This window comes from Myotis lucifugus, unplaced genomic scaffold (genome assembly GCF_000147115.1).
Source record: "Myotis lucifugus unplaced genomic scaffold, Myoluc2.0 scaffold_276, whole genome shotgun sequence".
Taxonomy (NCBI): domain Eukaryota; kingdom Metazoa; phylum Chordata; class Mammalia; order Chiroptera; family Vespertilionidae; genus Myotis; species Myotis lucifugus.
Genome location: NW_005871324.1, coordinates 152468 through 152704, shown reverse-complemented (window position 1 = coordinate 152704; position 237 = coordinate 152468).

Below are 237 nucleotides of genomic sequence, written 5' to 3'. Positions count from 1 at the left end.
GTTTTGTTGACCATGGCGCCTCACTCTCCCAGTCTAGGAGGAGAGGCCTCCTGGATGAAAAGAAGACCTTGAAAAAAAAGCCACCCAGGGCACCTTCCTTCCAACATCCACAGATTCAACAACCAACTGTCACTTTAAGTAGCTGCCTCTCCTTAAGAGAAATAAGACTGAATAGGATTAAATGGCAGGACCCAGCTCAGGAAAAGCCTCTCAAACCAGCTCAGGCTTTAGCATCCT